At 39.2% G+C, this 23,428-nt stretch overlaps 1 long non-coding RNA gene across 1 annotated transcript; it reads left to right on the forward strand.

Moving 5' to 3' along the window:
* The first annotated feature begins 20,463 nt into the window (after positions 1-20,463).
* On the forward strand, positions 20,464-23,104 carry LOC131181543 (uncharacterized). The gene is made up of 2 exons (XR_009150076.1): positions 20,464-21,118; positions 22,751-23,104. It is a non-coding gene; the product is annotated as an uncharacterized LOC131181543 (long non-coding RNA).
* Positions 23,105-23,428: the final 324 nt, after the last annotated feature.

Here is a 23,428-nt window from a genome sequence, read left to right on the forward strand (position 1 = left end):
GGCACTGTCGGCGTGCGCGATTCTTAGGCGTGCGGTGGAGATCTCATCCGCCACGCTTTAACTACCTCGGCTCGATTCGGCGGCGGTTATTGGGATTTGTCTTATTCTTTTTGTCTTCCGATCCCTCCCTAGCTCCTATTCCGATCTCTCATGCGATCTCCTATCTCCGATCTCTATTATCCCTTAATCGATGCGGATTCGGTCCAAGCATTAATTACATCTCGATTCTCAAGCGTCCGCCGTTTCGCTTCGACATTAAATGTCCATTTCCCCTATATATACCCACATCGGAGACATTTTCTTCATCGACTTTCCTCTCTTCTTTTCTTACTTTCCTGTTCATTGCTCGGTGGAAGTTACGGCTATAAGCTGCGGCTTTGATCTTTTCCGATGAACTTCTTTACTTACCGATGAAAATTCACGATCCGGTGATCGAATGACCTTCTTGATGATGGTGAGAGGACCGATTTGACCGATCTGTATTGCGGACTTTGGTTGTACCGATCTCGAGTCGCTCAACCGAGTTCATTTGGCTTCTCATCGCATTGGGTGTTCCGGCGTCCTTCCTCCACATTGGGTGTTCGACAATGGTCGGTTTGAGTGGTAACATCGGTGACGATGTCTCTCATCTTCATGGGAGTCATAGTCACCCCATCCGAGCTACACATCTATCCGATGCCAGCAGTAGGTCTCTGGTCAAACACATATTTTGATTCACCACAAGACTAGGCTTTGACATAGGCCTTTTAGATAGGATGTTCCACGGTCTCTAGAGATCGCCCAAATGATGTAATCTGAAATGTAATCAGATCTCTAGAGATTGCCCAAATGATGTAGTTAGACCTTTATTGTAGTCCGATCCTAGAGATCGCCCAAATGATGTATTTTATTTTCAATGCAATCCGATCTCTTAGAGATCACGAAATGATGTGATCCAATGTTAGTGTAATCCGATCCTAGAGATCGCCCAAATGATGTAATCCGATCTTTTGAAAATAAAGACTTTATTTTGTCGGTTATCATCTTATTATTTTTGCATTGATTATTTTTCCAATCTCTAATGTGGTTATCCGATCGATTCTTTACGAATGACACTTAGTGATCCTTTATTCAAAATTTTTAACTTATTATGCCGAGATCTAATAAACCGATCTCAGAACATACGGAAATTTGAGAAAAGTGTCGGAAACATTGTCGAGTCCCACCAATCGATCATTTGCCTAGAACCTCGCGAGCATTAAATGCTCGGACTAGTATAAATAGGGGTGGGAGGATTAGCGGTTGTTCTCTCATTCCATTTTCAATCCCTGCTCACAACTTGAAGTTCTCTCATTTTCTCCGTCTCTCCGGCCGATCGGACTCGGTAAGGACTTTGATCTTCTTTCTTGTTTAAGTTCTTTGTTTCTTTTAAAAATGAGCGGTCAGAAGGTCGGAGAGCGCGAGCCCTCCTTCCATTCAGTTCTCATGGTCATCGTCGGCGAAGAAGAGGCGATCGGGCCCGTGCAACCTAAACCCCTAGGGTCTGCTCCAGTCGGTCGGGTCATACCATCAAGGCTTGCACCACCTTCAAGGAGAGAGACCCTTCCTATAGACGAGCTTCCGTCGATTCTTCGGGAATCCGATCTGCAATCGTTTGTTCAAGAATACAATATTTGTCCTGATTCATATGAGTGATCAAGTGCCATGGCGATCTTCGTGTCGATCACTCTTTTGAAGAGAATGACATGGTCATGGTGTACGAGAACGATTAAAGGCGGTCGAGGTTCCCTCTAGCCGATTTCTATAAGGAGGTCCTAAAACTTCACCGAGCATCCATTGTTCAAATCCACCCCAACTCGTGGCGAATCTTGATAGCTTTCCGAGGTCTATGCCGAGCTAAGGGAATCAGACCTACGGCTAAGGTGTTCGCCGAGCTGCATGGACTAACTCGTAGAAAGGATGGCGAACCTTTGGTTCTTTTCAGTGAAGCCTCGTTGCGGACTCTTTTCCGATCTGCCCTCATCCCTTAAGAATTGGAAGAACCGATTCTTCATTCGAGGAGTAAAGATCCGAGCCGCTTTGAGGACTTTCCTCGTGGCTGGTGGTACCAGGGCCCTCGCTCAAGCACATTACCACGAGTCAAGAGGAAAGCTTGATAGTGATGGAGTGAAAAGTCGGGCCGCCACTCTAAAATATTCTGTCCAAATGCGGTGGCCGAATCGCACCATTGGACCATGCAGCGATCACCGTGAGATCGCGAACTTCCGCTCTCGACCTCGGCATTGGTATTTTCTATATCTCGTTCTCGGGACCTTAGCGATCTCACTAACCTCTTTTACGTGCGGTATGGCGGGTGGTGAGGGTTCTAGGAAGCGGAAGAAGGAAGAGAGATCTCGGAAGGTAAAGGAGATGAAGCGTTGGGCGTCTTCAAACACCCGATCCACGAACACAGGAGATACAAAGAGACCCGCCTCAACCTTCTGGTCCGCCGACCATTGAGGTTCGGATCTCCTCCTAGATCGGAAGAGCGGCCCGCCTCTCTCAGTTATTCCAAGCACGGAAAGGGAGCCTTCTCAATCTTCTGGGAGGACCTCTTCTCGTGGCGCTCAGATACTGATCGACTGCTTGAAGAATAACCGGACTGTTAAGGAGAACTCCGATTTTGCCAAAGTCCTGGGATCTACCATCTTCTTTCAAGAGGATCGGGACAGGCTATCCCAGAATGGTCTCGATGATATCTTGACTCGAACCATGAGCCTAAACGTGGAGTGTCTGGTGAACCAGACCATGATTCGGGAAAAGATTCAGCGTCTGGGTAAGGAGGTTGGGAAGAAAAATCAGGAATTGACTTCCCTCCGATCCCAACTCTCATCCGCTCGGGATTATATATCTCAAGTCGAGGGACGGGCGAAGTACCATGAAGACCAGCTGGCCGAAAGGTCTCGTGACTTGGCTGAAAGTGAACGGGCTCTCAGAGAAGTCCAGGCACTTCAGGCCAAGCGCTCGAGGTTGCTCAACTTGTAGAGGAGCTTAACGAAGGATAAGGAGCTTTCGGAGAAAGACAAAGAGCTCAAGGAAAGGATGAAGAGATGGTGTCGGGAATAGCGGAGCTATGTGAATGCTCATAAGGATCTCTTGGCCGAACTTCAAAAGCGCTATCTGAAGAGGACTTCTCTTGGATGGACGACACGGCTCCCGGGCGATGGTGAAGATAGTGAGGGGAGGCGAGGAAGAGAGAGAGAGTGAGCGAATGTAAATCAGCCGGGTGATCCCCCGAATAATAACTTGTACAAATTATGAAATGAAATGGAATATCTCTTTTGTTCAATGAATGATTGTGATCGGAAAATTTTAAACCATTGTTTGTCTGAGTATTTGATTGTATAAGCACAGCAAAACAAAAACTAAATGTGATTATTAATCTAAGTATAAAAGATCGGAAAGCACTTTAAGCATGAGATCGGTAGGGAAGAAATGCTGAACGGAACTTGATTGAAAATTTAACTCGAACACTTAAGATCGGAATCCTCATTAAATCGAACCAAAACTTTAGCTCTTAAACTTTCGGAAAGGAGGTCGGCAATAAAACTGGTAGGAAAAGATCTAGTGCCAGTTCATTTTATTTATCAACAGAGATCAGGAATATACTTGACAGGTCCGGAAATTCGACAACGGGTTTGGGAGGTCGGTAAATGATTTGAGAGATCGGCGAGGCTTTAATGAATGTGAGGACTTAGCATTGATTCAATCCTTTGTGAGGAGAGATCGGAAATGTGACCGCCTATCAAAGAGGGATCGGAAACGTGATTAGCTGTTCAAAGAAGAATTTTTATTGATTCTAGGGGTCGGCCAAAATATGGTGTCGACAATTGTGAAACTATAATTTATAATTTTTTTGTGCACAAACCTGATGCGAGTCGCCTATCGGCCTTGACTCGATTCCTCGGGTTCTTTCCATTGGCCACTTTTCTGTTGGAATTTGGCAAAACTTCCCTCATAGAAAATGTTCCCTATTGTCTTAAGTTTATTTTCCTTTTTGAATCACTCCTATTGGAGTTTTGTAGCTCAAGTTATAGCTAAAATACGGTTACTGTTCATGCCGCAGATTTTTGTTCTGGCAGATTTATTGATCCAACTTCGTTCAGCAATTTGATCAATTTAAGTCCATAATTTGGTATAAATTTCTTCATATGAAATGTTCTACTATGCCTTAGGTTTCCATCGGTTCAAGAATCACCTAAATCGGAGTTTTCTAGAGAGAGTTATAGACATTGAAACTTTACTGTTCATATGGTAAATCTGCAGTCTGCAGATTCAGTGATCAAATTTTGCTCAGTAATTTGATTGGGTTAATGGCATAATTTGGATTTGTGTTCTTCATGAAAGTTTTAGGTCTATATCTCATATAACCACTGGTAAAATTTCAAGTCATTTTGACCTGCGTAGCTCGAGTTATGACCAAATAAACAAACACTGTTCATTTGGTCAGTTTATACAGGGCAGCCTGCAATTTTCCAACTTTGGTCACTTTGTTCACTAGGTTTTAGTCACTTTTTGAGCATGCTTCCTGAATGAAAATTGTGTCATTTAGTGCCTATTTTCAGTCCCAATTGGTCCCATACCAATTGGACTTGTAAAATTTCATTTTTGGTCCCTCAAAGTGGATTTTTGGTCATGCTTCCTACCCAATCCGAATTTGGCTTTGATTTAAACACTTCTAACACTCTCCATAAGGTCTCAAATGACCATTTCCCACTTCATATGAGGCCAAAGACACCATTTACAAGTTTCTCACATTTTTGTCTCCCAAACCCTAGGTCCAAAACCCTAACTCACAATTTTTGTTACATTTTATTAATTCAACACATATAAACTTACTTACTCAACTCATTCAAGCTCATGTTTACTTTTAATTCAATCAAATACATGTAATTCTCACCCCTCCATAGGCTAGACGAATTTCCCATATGGTCCCTCAACAACAATTCTCTTTTCATTTTAAATTAAAATTCTAAGCTAAAGTAACTCAAATCATATAAATTGAAACATTAAATTTCAATCTAATGCTTACCTCAACTTGGAGTTTCCTCTTACTCAATTCCTTCCTTTTCCTCTTTTCTTTCCTTGCTCAAACTTCTTTTCAAGTTGCCTAGACAAGCTTTAACTACGGTGGCTTACTTTTCTATGGTGAAATCTTATAATATGCAAGGTCAAAATTGAGCTTTAATGGAGGTTTTGGTGTGGGAGAGGGAGAGTGAGATGGTTCATGTTTTTGGAAGAAGATGAAGATGACTTTATTTTTTTTTTCTTTTCTTTTCTTTTCTTTTCTTTTATGTCTTAAGAAGACCAAAAATCAATTTAAGTAAATTTATTAATTATATTCTTTATGGCATCATGCATGATGTCATGCATGATGTCATCTCCCTACACCTTTTTCATTTTCTCTTCTTTTTTTTTATTTTTCTATTAGTTTTTTAATTTAATTCTCGATTACAAAATTTTCTTTTCTTCGATTTTATTTGACAATTAGGTCAGGAGTCAGCTCTCGAGATCAATTGACCAAATTGCCCCTCACCGGTTCAACCCGATTTGCAAATAATTCAATATTTCTTTCGACTCCCTGACCTAATTATTTGACTGATTTAACAATTCTTTTTTATGATTTTCTCTTTTCCACTGTGTTTGTAATGGTCCTAAGGACCGCGGTGTCACATTTTACAGTTCGAAATTTGAGTTTAAATCGACTTCGCAGTCATTCCCAAGAAGGTCACCCATCGCTGTGACTCTCGGCTCGTTTAACTTCTTATGTTCAGTTTTTCTTGTTTATACTTAACTAACTGGACATTACTAATTATTTGTATTTATGGTTTATCTAGTTGTCTTAAGTATGGTTCTAATCCGCTTAATTGTCCGGACCTTACCGAAACAGTGAAATATACCAGGCTATGCAAATAGGGGTGTTACAACTTTCACCAGTGGAATTTGCTTATTCCTCAACTCCTTCACTTCTTGAGCCAAGATCCGTATGGGTTCTGCTTCATATGTCAAATCCGGTTGTACTTGAATTTCTTCCATGGAGATGACATGTGAAGATCTGAGCGGTATCTTCTCAGCATGCATACATGAAACACATTGTGGATCTTGTCCAGCTCTGGTGGTAAAGCTAGCCTGTAGGCCATTGGACCCACACGTTCAGTGACTTCATATGGGCCAATGAACCTAGGGCTTAACTTACCTTTTCTTCCAATCCTCAATATTTTTTTCCACGGTGACACCTTGAGGAACACTTTGTTGCCAACTGTATATTCTATTTCGTTTCTCTTCAAGTCAGCATAAGATTTCTGTCTATCTAAGGCAACTTTCAGATTGGCTTTGATTAGCTTTACCTTCTCCTCAGTCTGTTTCACCAGGTCTAGCCCTACCAGTTTATCTTTGCCCAATTCAGTCCAATACACTGGAGTTCGACATTTCCTCCCATACAGTACTTCATACGGGGCCATTTAGATGCTAGCTTGGTAGCTATTATTGTATGCAAATTCTGCCAGTGAAAGGTGTCTATCCCAACTTCCCTCATACTCAATGACACAACTCCTCAGCATATCCTCAAGGACCTGACATATATTTCATATTATTATTATCATTTCAATTCAATATTTGTATTAGTTCAATTGGTTTCAATTGTTTACCTGGATTACTCTTTCTAATTGCCCATCTAAGGATGGAAAGCTGTGCTGAAGTGGAGTTGTGTACCCAAGGATTCATGCAACTTCTTCCAAAATCTCGATGTAAACCTTGGGTCTCGATCAGATATGATGGAAAGTATAATTCCATGCAGTCTAACTATCTCACCGATATACAATTCTGCTAACTTCTCCAATGAGTAGTTAGTCCTAACTGGCAGAAAGTGTGCTGACTTCATCAATCTATCTACTATCACCCATACTGCATCATGCTTCTTCTAGGTGAGAGGTAGACCACTTACAAAATCCATGGTGACCCGATCCCATTTCCATTCAGGTATACGTATGGGCTGTAGCAAACCCAATGAAACTTGATGTTCTGCCTTGACTTGCTGACATGTCAAGCATTTAGTCACATAGTCAGCTATATCCTTCTTCATACCAGGCCACCAATACTGAAGCTTTAGATCATGATACATTTTTGTACTTCCTGAGTGCATAGCATAAACACTGGTGTGTGCCTCTTTCAGAATACTGGCTTTCAATTCCCCATCATCTGGTACACACACTCTTCCTTTGTAGTACAGACACCCATCTGCTTTCACCTCATAGTCAGTTGTCTTCCCTTCTGAGATTTTACTCATAATAGCCTTTAGCTTCTCATCTACCTTCTGCCCATGTAAAATCTGCTGTAGCAGGTTTGGCCTCACTTGCAACTCAGCCAAAATAGCTCCATCTCGAGCCAAGGATAGACGGGCATTCAATGATCTCAAAGTTGTGATGGATTTTCTGCTCAAAGCATCTGCAACCACATTTGCCTTCCTAGGATGGTAGTCAATCACACAATCATAGTCCTTCAGGAACTCAATCCATCGTCTCTATCTAAGGTTGAGCTCCTTTTGGGTTGGCAAATACTTTAAACTTTTATGGTATATGTAAATGTAATACTTTTCACCATACAAGTAGTGTCTCCATATCTTCAGTGCAAAGATAATTACTATAAGTTCTAAGTCATGGATAGGGTAGTTCTGTTCATGTGGCCTTAGCTGCCTGGAAGCATAGGTGACCACCTTCCCCTCTTGCATTAATACACACCCTAACCCATTATGAGAGGCATCACTGTAGACCAAAAAGTCCTTTCCAGACACTAGTTGTGTTAACACTGGTGCCTCTGTCAACATAGCCTTCAACTTCTCAAAACTTGCCTGACACTTGTCATTCCAGTCAAATTTGACGTTCTTATGTAACAACTTGGTCATTGGAGTAGCTATTAAAGAAAATCCCTTCACAAATCTTCTATAATAACCAGCTAGCCCCAAGAAACTTCTGACCTCAGTTATATTTCTGGGAGACTTTCATTCCATCACTGCTTCTATTTTCTTGGGATCCACTCTAATCCCATCAGCTGACACTATGTGTCCAAGGAATGCAATCTCATTCAACCAGAAGTCACACTTGGACAACTTAGCATACAGCTTCTTTTCTCTCAGAGTTTGCAGAATAATCCTCAAATGTTCATCATGTTCTTCCCTAGTCTTGGAATACACCAAAATATCATCAATAAAGACCACTACAAACCGATCTAGATATGAATGGAAGATACGGTTCATAAGGTCTATAAATGCTGCTGGTGCATTTGTTAGGCCAAAGGGCATCACTAGGAACTCATAATGCCCATACCAGGTCCTGAATGCAGTTTTTGGCACATCTACATCCTTCACCCTCAACTGATGATACCCATATCTGAGATCAATTTTGGAAAATACTCCTGCTCCCTTTAACTGATCAAACAGATCATCAATTCTAGGCAACGGATACTTGTTCTTCACTGTCACTTAATTAAACTGCCGGTAATCAATGCATAACCTCAAAGTCCCATCTTTCTATTTCACAAACAGTACTAGAGCTCCCCATGGTGACACATTGGGGCGTATGAACCCCTTATCCAGTAACTCCTACAACTGGATTTTCAGCTCCTTTAATTCAGTAGGTGCCATCCTATAAGGAGCAATAAAGATTGGTGCTATACCCGGTAGTATCTCAATAGTAAATTTGACTTCTCTTTCTGGTGGCAAGCCAGGCAATTCTTCAGGGAACACATCTGGGAAGTCTCTTACTGTGGGTATGTCACACAAATCTGGCTTAGCCTGCCTAGTATCCACCACATGTGCTAGGTAGGCTTCACAGCCTTTTCTCATCAGTTTTCTTGCAACTGTGGATGAGATGACATTGGACAAGAAATCTGTCCTTTCTCCCACAACTGTGATCTCATTACCCTTAGGAGTTTTCAAGGAAATCCTCTTCAATTTACAATCAACCATTGCCTGATGATGTGACAACCAGTCCATTCCCAAAATCACGTCAAACTCATGGAAAGGCAATTCAATCAGGTCTGCCAAGAATTCATACCCCAGAATCCTTAAAGGGCAACCTTTGTATACTTTGTTCACCACTACACTGTGGCCCAATGGATTAGTGACTAGAATGTCTTGGTCACTTTCCCCTACTAGTATCCCCCTTTCTACGGGTAAGTTGATGTAGATGTATGAATGAGTGGATCTTGGATCCACCAATGCATGCACAGATGTGTTGTAGAGGGAGAACGTACCCCTGATGACGTTCAGGGCATTTTGCTCCTCCTAAGCTCTCATGGAATAGGCTCTAGCAGGTGCTCTAGCCTGTGGCCTCTCAGCTGGCTTAGATGTAGGTCTTTGTGATGGACCAACTGCCTCAGATTTACTAGACTTCCTACCCCTTTGAGGTAGGAGCAGGTCTATCTGTTTGTGCTGGGGCAGCTGTGGTAGTTCTGCGTAGATAGTTTCTTAACTGATGCTCTGTTGACCCACACCTTAAACAAGCACCCGTTACTCTCCAACACTCCCCCTTATGCCACTTCAGGCAGTGTGGACAAGTAGAAGATGTTGGGGCTGGTCTCCTGAACACCGTCCCTGGAGAACTGCCCACTGATGGTGTGGACTAGCCTCTCCTAGGTGTGAACTGTGGCTTAGGCCCCTGGGACTGACCCTAACCTTGAGGCTGACCTGAACTCTGAGTAGGTGGACCTTTGAACTTCTTCCCAGGTGCAGGAGATGAGCTAGACAGACCCAGGCCCCTCTTCTGCTGTCTCTCTCTTTCTGGTCTGCTCACTTATTCTGACTTTCTCAACTTTTACTGTAGCTTCCACCAACTTGGTGAAGTCTGTGATTCCCAAGGCAGTGATCATTATCTTGATGTTGTCATTTAGCCCCTCTTTAAATCTTTTACACCTTTCGGCCTCATTAGGGATTATCTTCCTTCCATAACGGCTTAGTCTAACAAATTCTTTTTTATACTCTGCCACTGTCAACTGTCTCTGCCTTAGGTTAATAAATTATCTTCTTCTCTCATCTAGATATACACTACTCACATACTTCTTTTTGAACTCGGAGAGGAAGAAGTCCCAGGTTATTTGTTCTGGTTGCACTTCACTGGATACTGTATCCCACTATTGATATGCATCATCTTGCAGTAGAGATACAACAGCTTCTAAATTTTGCTCTGGAGTGCAATGGAGTTGTTTTAAAACTCTCTTTGTTCTATTCAACCAGTTCTCAGCTACAACAGAATCATCTTTTCTCTTGCCAAAGAAATCCACTGCTCCAAATTTCCTCAATTTTTCCAGATGGGATTTCTGCTGTGGTGGTGGTGGCATTACTCCTTCCATTTGTCTGAAAAACTCGGCCATTTGCTGGATCATGGCTTGTGGAGGCTGAGCAGGCTTTGCTGGAGCTGGTGGAGCTGGTTCTCCCCTACCCCCAATCTCAGCTATTGTAGGTGGAGCATGACTCTCCACTTCCTCCTCAACTGCCCTCTATGACATGGGGTCCATATCCTAATCAAAATAAGAAAATCAAACAGATTTGCATTAATATCACCTCGACTCTTATAAATACAATGCATGGTATGGACTCGATCTAGACCCAGAAATGCACTAAACTGTGCTCTGATACCACTAAATGTGATACCCCTTACTCGTCTACAATATAGCCGAGCAAGATATGCCACACAGTGTACCGGAATACCATATTTTATTTCAATTATTTTTTTTTATCCTTCCTTAATTTATTTCTTCATGGTTATAAAGTGCAATTGTGAAATTTAACTCATTTTAAGTCATTTATTGAAATTATAAATTTATTTGAGGTTTCAAAAATTTTATAGAAAATCCGGCAGAGTACCGGCTAAAAATGGAAAAAACAGTTCTTTAGAACCTGTAAAAAACACTTCCTATACATTTTCAATCATTCTCAAACTCCAATAACCATCAACATGGTCTCAACAATTCTCAACATTCACAATTATCTCAAGTTTTCAACATGAATCCACAATTTCATTCAAATTCAAAATCAAATTTAATTTCATGAAGATATTCTCAAATTATATTAATTAACAAATTTTTACAAAATATGTACATCAATATATGATTACATAAATTTACTATTTATATGAGTTCATAATTTACAAATCACAAACTACTACCCATTACAAAATGTAAAAACAAAATTTTAAAAGGGACCTAAAGGTCCTACCACTGATGCACTGTAGATGAGAGGTGACTCTGACTCTAGGCAGATCTGTGACCTCACCCAGTTTATGGTCTGTTGGGCTCTCTGTCTGTCTCTCCAAAACCTACGCGTGGTAAAAAGCTATACGCTAAGCAATAATGCTTAGTGGTGCCAATAATAAAATAAAAAGAACTAAAAGAAATTAAATATGCAGTGTGTATATTGATGTCTCATGCAGACAGATTTTTTATAATTATTTATAGTCTTATTTATTTGGCACTTGTTATATCCATTATTTCATTAAATTTATCAACTTTCATTTTTTTTTTTTTATGGTTCCCCAAGTAACCTATACTGGATGACTAGACTGGATAAATGGGTAAACTGGCACTGGGTCCCAAGTACCTCAGGCCATCACACCATCAGTCACATATGTATCTCCCAGTGTGCAACAGAACAGCTAATAAGCTGTAATAATTATTAGGCACAAGGTCAAGTATCACCATAATATCAGAATGGGCAAAAGCCATAAAATCACAGAATGGCATAATGCCATGTGCAGTACTGCTAACTGAACCCTATTGGTATTCCAACCTATCCAAACTAATCTTACTAGGTGTACTAGGGCACATTACTAAGTTATTGATTGAATTTTCATTCTTTACATGTAAGGTTACTATTCATTTTACTATTTAGGTCAAATTATTGACTTTTCAATGCATAATAACTACATAATTCCTAATCACATGAATTTACCACATTTTGGTTCCCAAAAGTGTTGGCATTAGTTGCCAATCCATACTTCTAACCAATGGTGAATGAATAAAAAATTTTAGTTTTGGTTACTAGAGTTCACTATTCCATTAGGCCATTCTACAGTGAGAATTTGGCCAAATGTTCTTCATCAAAGTTGTTTCTTATTGTGTCTAGTTACATTTCACTGTTTGAATCACTCTATTTGGAGTTTTGTAGCTTAAGTTATGGCCTAAAAACCATAACTGGCCGGATTGTAATTTTTCCAGAATTTCTGGGCAAAATCAATTCTGCAGTTTTTATATACTGAATGCAAGTCAGTTTTTGGACATGTTATGGTCAAAATTTGGGTTCATTTTCTTCATGAAAGTTGTAGGGCTATGTCTCAGCTTTTCACTAGTAAAAATTCATGTCAATTGGACCTTTCTACACTGAGTTATGACTAAATGAATGAACACTGTTCATTTGATCATTTTTCCCATGTAGAATGTAAGTGACCCGGATTTGGTCAATTTTTAGGGCATCCCATGTTTAGTTTCTGGATAGAGTTCCTTCACCAAAATTGTGCCATTATGTGTCTAATTTTATGTCCAATTGGCCACAACCCATGTTAGAGCTGCCCAAATATGCTGGACTCACATCCAGACCTGTAGGGCACTCAAGGCAACACACCCAACCTCAAATCCCAAGCTGCCATTCACTTTAATTCCTCATTATACTCAGCCAAATGGTCACTAATTGACCATTAAAACTTCCATTTACTCACACATAAGAAGAATCCAAAGTTTTCCCCTAAACCCTAACCCCAACAATTTCAATACTTCATATACATGCAATCAATGAGTTAAGGCATCAAGTTCCTATTCAATGGCAGCCAGGTACAACTATAATTCATTCAAATTAAAGGAAACCTAATGTACCCTAAGGTTGCCAAAATTTAATGAAATTCAGCCATGCAATAAATTAGCTTAGTTTCATACTTATTTCATGTTCTCCATGATGTATACACAAAGTAATTAAAACTAATTGGCACTAACCTTGATTTAACTAATTCCCACAGCTTGAAAACTCTTCTTTTTTTCTTTTTTTTTGCTGCCCAAGACTTGCTCTAGGTGTAAGAGTAAATATTTGTGAAGGGAAGCTAGGATTTTGGGGTGATTTGGGTGGGTTAGCTCAAGCTTGATCAAGCTTCCATGGAGTTTTCTTTCCTCTCTCTCTCTCTCTACATTTTTTGCTATCCAAATTTTGAAGATAGCTATTTAGTTCTTTAATTTTTATCTTCTTTTATTCATTTTTAAGTAGTTTATAATGATGTGTCAAATTTTGGTTGGTGAAAATATTTTAATTGCATCATGCTTATGTCATAAATATGACTTTTATTTCATTTTCTTTTCTTTTCTTTTCTATTCATTTTTCAATTAATTTTTCTTCAATATTTATTCATATTTTATGTCAGAATAATTATTTACTTAACTGGACAAGTTGGCCAAAAATCATCTCTGAAGATGAAATGACCAAAATGCCCTCCATTTGGCTTATTGAGCCAAAATTATTTGTACCGATCGAAAAATTTTTCTAAGCCTTTTCTTGGCATTCCAATGCCATAGAAACCTCAGTGACTCTTCTCTGGAGTCTCATAAATTATTTTATGAATTTTCTCCCGGGTTTAGGGCTCCTAGTTGCGAAGACCGCAACTTCCCACCAGGTTACCCATCTCTAGGGCACCAGCTCATTTAACTTGGTTGTATTTTATTTCTAAAATTTTTTTCTATATTTTTCTTATAAAAATTTGAGTTAATTATGACTCCTCACTTTAGTATAAATATTTTTCCAGATGTTCTAACTATCTGGACTGACACCGGTCACCTGAACAATAGAATGTACGGAATTGCTACAGTGAGGGTGTTACATCAAACCCAACTTTCGTGGTGATCAAATTAATTAAAATCCTTTAAGATCTTTGACCAATTTTGAAGTTCCATAAAGGTATCAGCCTATGTCTAGGTCAGAATTCCTAGGTTCAAGATCTTGATTTTCAAATATTAATCTTCACCTTTCAGTCCTTCAATTAACATCTACAATCATAGCTAAATGGGTACCAGCACATAGCATGCATTAAGATCACAAGAAATTAAATCAAGGAACGAATCTCAAATGCAATAAATAAAACTTAGTGTTCATCTATAATAATAATTACAAGCATTACTCTCCTAAATCCAGAATAAGAAAACTACTCACTCATGGTGGGTTCAGCAAACATCATGATAAAAGGTAAAAACAGTAAAAAGAAAATCATGTAGAAGAAATAAAACAATAAAAATCTGTCTAGGGAGATGAAATGAAGGAACCTAAGAGAGTTTGCAGCTTTGATCTTATAGAGCTTCAGCTAGAAAACTCCTTTTGGTACTGATGTTTCTCTCCTTGAGACGGTTAAAGAGAGTACAGAGTGTGGATTTCTCTCCTTCAAAACTCCTCAAAAGTGCTGTCAAAAGATAAAAGAGAGCCCCCCTCTTCTGATGTTTTCTCTTCTATTTATAATGGTTGCTTTAGGGTTAGGTCATTTTAAGTCTAAAAGGCTTTAGGAGTCTCATTTGAATCAAAAAACAAGAGCAGGAATTTGAGTTATAAAACTGGCTTCCGCATAGTACATAGCCCATGTGTCACTACAGGGCCTGTAGTGTAACTTGCGAGTGGAAGCTGCGAGTCTTGCACCGCAGAGAGTTACAGTGCTGCAACTACCACAGTTCCCGTTACACGGACCGTGTACTATTGTTTCCATAAGGTTGTAACACCCCCGTTTGCATAGCCTGGTAGATTTCACTGTTCCGGTGACCGGTGTCGGTCCGGACAATTAAGGAGATTAGAGCCACATGTAAGACAACTTGAGAAGCCATAAACACAAATAATTAGTAATGTTTAATTAGTTAACTATAAATAAGAAAAACAGAACATAAGAAGTTAAACGAGACGAGAGTCACAGCGATGAGTGACCTCCTCGGGAACGACTGTGAAGTCATTTTAAATTCAAATTTCGAACCGTAAAAAGTGACGCTGCGGTCCTTAGGACCCTTATGAACACAGTGGAAAAAAGAAAATCACGAAAAAGAACTGTTAAGCGAGTTAAATAATTAGGTCAGGGAACCGGAAGAAATATGGAATTATTTGCAAACCGGGATGAATCGGCGAGGGGCAATTTGGTCAATTGACCCCGAGAGCTGACTCTTGACCTAACTGTCAAATAAAATCAGAGAAAAGAATATTTCGGAATCAAGGATTAGATTAAAGAACTAATAAGAAATTTAAGAAAATTGAAAAAGAAAAGAAAAAGGTTTATTGCATCATGTGGATGACATCATTGTGATGTCAAAAATCAATTTTAATTTCCCAACTTTTTTGACCAAGTCAAATACATAAAATTTCACTTAAAATACTTAAAAAATTAGAAGGAAAAGTCATTTCTTCTTCTTTAAAAAAATTCAGCCGGCTCCCCTTTCTTTTCTGTTTCTTTTTCTTTTCAATTTCCTCCATTAATGGTTATTTAAGCTTCTTAAACCCTATTATTTCTTCACAAATTTCATACTCACCAAAGTAAGGTCTTGCTCTTTGGCTTTGATAGAGAGATTTGAAATAAGAAGGATCAAAAAAAAGTGAGGATTTGGAATTACAAATTCTGCTCAACAAGTAAGTCCCTCTTTCTAACTTAATTTGAGTAAAATGCATAGAAATGAGCTTGAATAAGTAGCAAATTACATAGAAACTCAAGAAATCACTCATGTATGAAGCTTTATGAAAGTTGGTCTGCATGAAATTAATTAGGGTTTGATAGAAATTGTTAGAATTAAAAAGGTACTCATGCTTGATGGAGTAAGTAAGTGAGACTTGTACATTTAGAATTCATGAATTGAGAAAATTGAGGAATTAGGGTTCTTGACCCTTAGGGTTTTGGGAGAAAATTTAAGAAATTGGTAAATGATGACTTTGGTTTATTGTGAGATGAAAAATGGTCAATAATGGCCAAAAGAGATGTGTGGGAATTGTTGGAATGAAAACCAAATTCGTAGGTCCAATGATCATGCTGCTGGCAGCATGACCAAACCCACTTTGAAGGACCAAAACTCAAATTTTACAAGTCCAATTGATATGCTACAAATTGGGGATGAAAATAGACATAAAAGAGCACAATTTTCATTAAGGAACCATGCCCAAAAACTGACCAAAACTGGGTGAACAAATTGACCAAAGTGAAATGAGAGCAGGCTGCCACTGCACCAAACTGACCAAATTATAACTCGAGCTAGGATGGTCAAATTGACCTGAAATTTTACCAAAAATTAGATCAGGTATAGATATAAAACTTTCATGAAGAACACCACCCCAAATTATGCCATTAACCCATTCAAATTATTGAGAAAAGTTGAGTTACTGTACCTGCGATTCTGCAGAATTCCATTTGAGCAGTAATGTTTGAAGGGCTATAACTCTCTCTTAGAAACTCGGATTTAGGTGATTCTTAAACCGATGGAAACCTAAGACATAGTAGAACATTTCATATGAAGAAAGTTAGACCAAATTATGAACTTAACTTAATCAAATTACTGAACAAAGTTGGATAAAAAATCTGCCAGAACCAAAATCTCAGCATGAACAGTGCACGTGAACAGTAATCTTATTTTGGCTATAACTTGAGCTACAAAACTCCAATTGGGGTGATCCAAAAATGAGAATACACTTAAGACAATAAGGAACATTTTCTATGAAGGAAGTTTTGCCAAATTCCAACAATAGACTGACCAATGGAATAGTGAAACTTAGAACTCCAAAACCGAAAATTTGCAATTTTGCCTAAACGACCTTAGCTTTGAGTAAACGACCAAAACCAACAAGTTTAGTGATCAAAATGTGGTATGTTGATGAAGTTAGAGTTCCCATGCCTATTAAGCCTTAGAAAGTCAACTATTTGACTTGAATAGTGCAGTGAATAGTAACCCGAAACACAAAGTTTCAAGAGCATCGAATTTAGTACGTTAGAACTAGGTAAAAGCAAAGTTAAATTTATTTTTGGATCTATGTTAAATTATGGTACTGAAACACTATAAAATTGTGTGTTTCAGTGGAAAAGAATACCAGGACAGAACCTGAGGAGTCGAGTCAAGGCAAATAGGCGACTCATTTGAGGTTTGTGCACAACGTATACTTTTTATAATCATCTTTTGCATACTATTTTGAATAATGTGAAATATTGAATTATGGCATTCTTATGATGTTTTGATTTAAATTGTTGAAAGTTATTATGTATATTGAAATGACAATGTTTAGCAAATTGTTAAGATAAGTTTTCAAACCACAGTGTCATGACCATGTATTTGAACACCTCACTAGCACGACTAGTGGAGGTAATTAGTTTCGAATTTTGATTCCTTCTCTGGAGAAGTGTTGAGGTGTGCCAGTAGAAGAGGATGTGAATGGATATCCATATATTTGAGCTAGCTAGCCTTGTGATGTGATTTCTCTTTAGCCTCTGACTATTGAGATTCTATTTGTTTCGAATGGCATGATCTAACTGTGGGTTTTATGAAATGTGTTTTGATACTTTGAAATGAACTTGGTTGCATTTAAAATCTCACAATGCATGATTTGTACTTAATTCTCATGTTCAGCCAAATTTTTGAATAAATGTGATTTAAGTTTTGCATAAAGATTATTTTAGTATGTTGTGCACCACTGAGTCCTAGTACTCAGCGATAGCTTCTATTGCCGCAGATCTGAGAGACTAGAGGAGCAGATGAGTCTTTGAGGTGTAAGGAGCATCAGCTTAAAGTTTTCGGGTATAATTTATACCCCAATTGTAAATATTTATTTTGGTGTATGTATTGCATATAAAGGTATGGACTTGTAAATGGGTCTTGAGCAGCTTGCACAAAATTTGTATGAAGTTTGTAATAAAATTTAGTTTGTATTTCTTTTGATGTGAATTTTGTAAGGATGTATATAAATTGTTTTGTCTCAAATGAAATGATTGTGGAATTGTTGAAATTGATAGAGTTTGATTGTGAAATTGAAGTTGTGGTTGAGAAAAATTTTTAGAAGTGCTTTTTACAGGTATTTATAGAACGGTTTTCTCAAAATACAGAGGAAACTCTGTCAAAATTTTTATAAAATTTGTGAAAAAATAAAATGGGCCAAAATTTCCAACTAGCTTTTCACTTAAGTACATGTTTTAAATACTTATTAGAAATGCTCACCACTTACCAAAAGTAAGAAATTGTTTTAAAATCCCTTGTAGGGTGCTTAATGAGTTATCGGTAGGTGAAGTTCGGTAGTTCATTAAGTATTCTACGGGATCATGTTATGCCTTACAGAGGGGTAAGGTGTGACATGTTTTAGTGGTATCAGAGCAAATTTTTGAAGTATGTTTTAACCTATGAATTTGTGTCTTTTCTTTGTTAAGTACAACTGCTCAATGTCCATAATTGTTACATACAGTGCATTACATCATGAATATGAACTAATGGGGGGAAATCTCCATCTATTACTTGTTCAGGAGATACTCTAACTTCAGATTGAAATGGAAGAAGGGGATCGCTCAGTTGAGCAGTCTGTTGAAGCTGAGGCACAAGGGGAAGCCCCAGCTTTACCGAATGTTAGTGGGTCAGCAACACCAGCCCCACAAATGCCGCAGCCTCGCACACCGCATGCAGATGGTCTGCGATGTTTGACAAATGGTCGGGGTATGCCTGTTCAAACTCCACCCCAACCACCTGTGGCACAACCACTGCCTCCAGCCAGACAATATGATAAACTACTGAAGTATGGGGCTGCAGAATTTAAGGGTACAGTGGACCCTTTAGAGGCAGAGCAATGGCTGGAAAGAATGGACAGAGTGTTTAAGAAACTGCACTGCCAAGATGAGTTGAAGTTTGAGTATTTCGTGTCTCTACTGCAAGGGGATGCGTATGATTGGTGGAAGACCATCCCCCACAGCTTGGTTGAACCACGGTCTTGACACAGGATGACTTCATCGAGAGTTCGCATGTAAATACATCCCAGATGCATATGTTGATCAGAAACTGCAAGAATTTTTGAGTTTGAAACAAGGGAACCGATCGGTGGCAGAGTATGAGAGGGAGTTCTCTCGCCTGAGTCACTATGCGGGGAGTCTCCTTACTACTAGCAAGGCAAGGTGCAAGAGATTTAAGACGGGTTTGAAGCCCAGCATAAGGATGCAAGTTGTGGGATTTCGACAAAGCAACTTCTCAGAGCTTATGTCTCAAGCACTTGAACTGGAGAGAATTGAATCAGAAGCAACCCCAATGAAAGAAAAATCAAAAAAAGCTGAGAAATCAGAAAAAGACAAGGGGGAAAAATCAGTTGAACAAAGTTTTGGTGCTACCTCTGGAAAGAGAAAGAAGTTTAGTGGACCCAGCAGGGGTCGAGGTGGAAGATTCAGTAGGGGCCGATTCTCCGGACAGAGACCCCCTAGGTCTGGTCAGCAGTCGAGCAGGGGTTCATATTCTGCCCACCCCTGTGAGACTTGTGGCAATATTCATGGGGGAGAGTGTTACTGGGCCACTGGAGCCTGCTTTAACTGCGGAGGTAAGGGCCATATAGCTAAAGACTGTACTAGTGCTCCGAGATATGGTCCAGCTCCTACTACAGCCGAAGGATCTATTCAGAGTCCTGCTCCCAGAGGTTCACAGTCTGTTGGCAGAGGAAGAGGCAGATGTAGAGGCACTGCTTCAGGCAGTCAAGGCACAGTTGGTCAGTCAGGACAAGGAAGTGCTTCAACCAGAATCTACACAATGAGACAGCGAGAAGAGGCTGAGACTTCTGATGTGGTAGCTGGTACATTCTCTATCTCTGATCAAGAAGTATTTGTATTGTTTGATCCGGGTTCAACCCATTCATATGTTAGTGCTAGCATAGTTAGTTCACTTGCTGTTCCATGTGTGCAAATGGATTTTGAAGTGCTAGTAACTAGTCCGTTAGGACAAGAGGTACGGGTCAACAGAATTTATAGAGACTGTCCTTTAGTGATCCAAGGACATGTTTTCCCATCAGACTTGATTGAAATGCCCTTCAGAGAGTATGATATCATCTTGGGCATGGATTGGTTAGCCAGGCATCATGCCATGATTGATCAGAGATCAAGACAGTCACTTTTGGTCTCCCTTTGTACGGTGATGTGGTAATACATGGGGAGAGGCATTTACTGCCATCAAACATCATTTCGGCTGCACTAGCTAGAAGAATGATCAGAAAGGGGTGTGAAGCATACTTGGCACATGTAATAGACTGTAACACCCACCCGGTAACCACTCCGTACATCCTACTGTTCCGGTGACCGGTGTCGGTCCGGACAGCTAGAACGTCCGAAAAAAAATATTTAAACTAAAGTCAGGAACCCTAATTAACTTAAATATTAATAAGAAAAATTTAGTAAAAATTTTAGAAATAAAATACAACCAAGTCAAACGAGCCGGTGCCCAAGCGAGGGGTAACCGGAGGGAAGTTGCGGTTCTCGCAACGAGGAGCCCTAGACCCGGGGGAAAAATTATAAAATAATTTTTGGGACTCCAGAGAAGGGTTATTGAGGTTCCTATGGCATTAGAATGCCAAGAAAATACCTAGAAAAATTTTTCAATCGGTACAGACAATTTTGACCCGTTAAGCCAAACGGAGGGCATTTTGGTCATTTCGCCTTCCGAGGTGATTTTTGGCCGACTTGTCCAGTTGAGTAAATGATTAATATGACATAAAATATGAAGAAATATTGCTAGAAATTAAATTGAAAATGAGTAGTGGAGGAAAGAAAAGAAAATGCAATAAAATGCCCATTTATGACATAATGTGATGTCATTAAGAAAATTTGGACCAATCACCATTTAGCCATCCTTTGACTAACTAAATAAAAGACTAAATGAAGACTAAAACCACCAAAATTTCCAGCAGCCCTCACCTTCACAAATGCTCACCCGTAGCTCTCAAATCCCATAGCCAAACTTCCATTGATTTTCAACCAAAGCTCACTTTCTCTCTTCTTTTCACCATAAACCCTAAACCCCTTTCATTAAAAGTTGTCCACTCATCTTAGGGAAGTGTTTGGCAGCCTAGAAAGTGAAGGAAAGTGAAGTTTTGAGTGGGGAAAAATCTGCCCTAATCAAGGTTAGTGCATATATGAAGTTTAAAACTCATTAGTTCCATGATCTATGCTTGTAATGAATGAAAAATTGTGAAATAATGAAACAAATCCATGTGTAGCTCTACCAAAGAATTTATGCAGCCCTATGGGAGATTGAGGTTGATTGTTTGATAAGCTTAGAATGGTTGGAAATCATGGTTATGATATTAATATGCATGGAGACTTAAGTAAGTATGTTAATCAAAGTGTATGAGTAATGAGTTTGGACATTAGGGTTTGTGTAGGTGAAATTGTGACTTAGCTTAGGAAATGGTTAGGGAACTTTTTAATGGTCAATTAATGACCATTTTAGGTAGGTTGACCCTAATTAGAACTGAAAAATTGGATGGCAAACTCAAGGTGAAAACTGCCCTATGGACAGCAGCATAGGGACTAAAATTTCAGTCCCTTTGCACTGCCATAACTTGGGCTGTGCTAGTTCAATTGAAGTTTGGCCAATTGGACATGAAACTAGGCTTATAATGGCACATTTTTGCTGAAGAAACCATGCCCAAAAGACCAAAGCAAAAGGGTCAAAACTCAGCCACAATCCGGAACCCTGAAACTGAATTCTGCAGAATTTGCCAAATGAACAGTAACTGTTCATTTGGCCATAAGTCACTGTATATTTGTTCATTTGGTCTGAAATTTTTACAGCAACAAGTTAAGACATAGACAAACAACTTTCATGAAGGAACCTACCCCAAATTATGGCCAGAACCCATTCAACCAAGTGACTCAAGTCACTGTTCATGCACTGTAGATATGGTAAAATTCTGCAGACTGCATATCCGGGCAGCTTGGGTTTTTGAGCCATATATGGAGCTACAAAACTCCAAATGGAGTGATTCAAAAAAGGAAATTCAACTAGACAAAATAAGGAACAACTTTCATGTTTTACATTTCTTCAAATTCCAACAGTAACAGTGTCCAATGGAACAGTGAAATTAGGGCACCAAAACTGAAATTTTCTGCTAGTGTGTGTTACACTTTGAAATTGCAAAAACACTTAATGCCAACAAGTTTTAAACACCAAATGTGGTATGTTGGGAGTGCCAAAGTTGATGTACACATTTTTATGCTAAAAGTCAACATTTTTGTTGACCAATGATGAATAGTAACACCAAAAAAGTTGAAATTCACAAATTGACGAATTTAAGAGTTTCAAATGCCCTAGTATACCTAACAAGATTGGTTTGGATAGTTTGGCATGCCAATAGGGTTCAGTTAGCAGTACTGCACATGGCAAAAATGCCATTCTGTGATTTCATGGCTTTTAGCCATTCTGACTTTGCTTTGAGACTTGGCCTTGTGCTCGATATCATTCTGACTTGTTAGCCGTTGCACACGGAGATGCATATGTGACCGATGGTGTGACGGCCGAGGTACTAGGTACCAGTGCGGTTACCGTTATCGATCCGATGCGTCTAGTGTAGGTTACTTGGGCAACCAAATGAATGAAAATGAGCAATGCGAAGAAATAAATGAATGGATATACAAATACATGACAAACAAAACATGTACATGCAATACATATTTCTATCTGTCATTTCTTGTTATTTTATTATTGCACCACTAAGCATTATTGCTTAGCACGTTGCTTTTGCCACGCGTAGGTACTGGAGACCCCGATCGTGAGCCCAGTAGACCACAGACTGGGTGAGGCCATCCGACAGTTCTGCTTTGTGTCTGTGTCACCTCGTCACCTGCAGTGCATTGGTAGGACACTAGATGCCATTTTGTCATCTTGTAATTAACTTTTTATTTTCTCATATGTATTTAGGATTTATGTAATGTATTTTGAGGTTCATGTAAATAATAAAGATTTATGGTTATGTATGGTATTAATTTGAGTATTTAATGGTTGTTTATGTATGAGAACCCTGAGAAAGGGATGTTTTGAAAACTGAAAAGGTTGTTGAGACCTGAAATTGACAAATTACCGAGATATTGATATTGAGTTTTATTGATGATATTGGAGTTTGAGATGATGAAATAAAAATATTGGAAGTGTTTTTAACAGGTTCCGAAGAACGGTTTTCTCCATTTTTAGCCGGTACTCCGCCGGATTTTCTTAAAAATTTTCGGAACCTTAAATGAATGATACTTTTGATAAATGGTTTAAATAATTTGTATTTCATAAATTATGTGCAAAAGCATTGTCTAAATTAATTGAGGAATATTAGAGTGTGCCGGTACACCAGGTGGCATTACTTACTCGGGTATACTGTACACGGGTAAGGGGTGTCACATTTAGTGGTATCAGAGCACGGTTTAGGCGTTTCTGGTCCTAG

The sequence above is a fragment of the Hevea brasiliensis genome, chromosome 7, assembly GCF_030052815.1.
Source record: "Hevea brasiliensis isolate MT/VB/25A 57/8 chromosome 7, ASM3005281v1, whole genome shotgun sequence".
Classification (NCBI taxonomy): domain Eukaryota; kingdom Viridiplantae; phylum Streptophyta; class Magnoliopsida; order Malpighiales; family Euphorbiaceae; genus Hevea; species Hevea brasiliensis.